Below are 1,101 nucleotides of genomic sequence, written 5' to 3'. Positions count from 1 at the left end.
TCGGCCGCCGGTTGGAAGAAGGCTCGAGTGGATGGGATTTCGAACAGGGCAATGTGGTTGTTAGCCTTGATCGAAACCTCATCAAGTGTGAAAGAAACGTTCTTGGCTGCCATCTGTAGTTGTTAAAGAAAACATAAACAAGAAGATTAGTAGATAATCATAGTGCCAAGAGTATATAAGAAAAGATTTTAGAACAAGTTCTTGTTCAATAAAAACTTCTTTTGAAAAAACCAAAAAGAGTTAGGGTTTTTCAAGTAGAATGTGTATATAAGAAATCGATTTAGTAACCAAGAAGRAAATGATTAAAAATCTGTTAGTTTAATGTATTAAGAGAACAACATTCTTAATAAGATTAAACCTATTTCTTAAAACGAAGAATAAAGAAAGAAGGATTTCTGACCTTTAAGAATGAAGAATGAAGGTCGAAGAAATACAAAGAAGGTTAAGGAGTGTTCTTGCTTGCAATATTTGAGCAGAAATTCGACTTGAAATTTTGTAAGCGTAAAGAGAAAATGAAGATGAATTCTCATATTTATAGGTAAGAGACATATGAGAGAGAGAGATGGTTCGAAAAAGTGGTCTCGAAGAATGAGCCACATTCTCATCCACGATTGGATGGCATTTAATGGGGTGTCATGATGACAGTCCATATGGTGTCTCAACGCGTTAACCAAAGCGTCGCGTCTGGGAAAAAGAGAATGTCGTCATAAATAGGACATTAATTATTCTTTTAAAAACAAACAGGTTTTTCAAGAATATGAAGAGTCATTCAGTTTTGAAAAAGTACTGAGGGACTTCATTTAAAACAAAACGACACTGAAAACAAGACGTTAATCAGCGAAGGTTTTAAGTCATCAAGAGTTCAGTGAGTAGGAACACTGACACTGGCTTTTAAAAACAATTTGGGTCACTGAAGAGAAGTCAATGATCAATTTTGGTTTTTAAGATAAGTATAATGATATACTTCAAGATATGATGAGTGAAGAGAGACACTGACATCACCTTTTAAAACCTTTTATCACTGAACGAGAAAATATTCAGTAACAGTTTTAAGTTTTTTTAGAGAAAGAAAAGTAATCATACCTGAGAGAGAAGATATAT

The sequence above is a fragment of the Cynara cardunculus genome (genome assembly GCF_001531365.2).
Source record: "Cynara cardunculus var. scolymus isolate 2C chromosome LG 5, CcrdV1, whole genome shotgun sequence".
Taxonomy (NCBI): Eukaryota; Viridiplantae; Streptophyta; class Magnoliopsida; order Asterales; family Asteraceae; genus Cynara; species Cynara cardunculus.
This window is presented reverse-complemented; position numbering follows the sequence as displayed.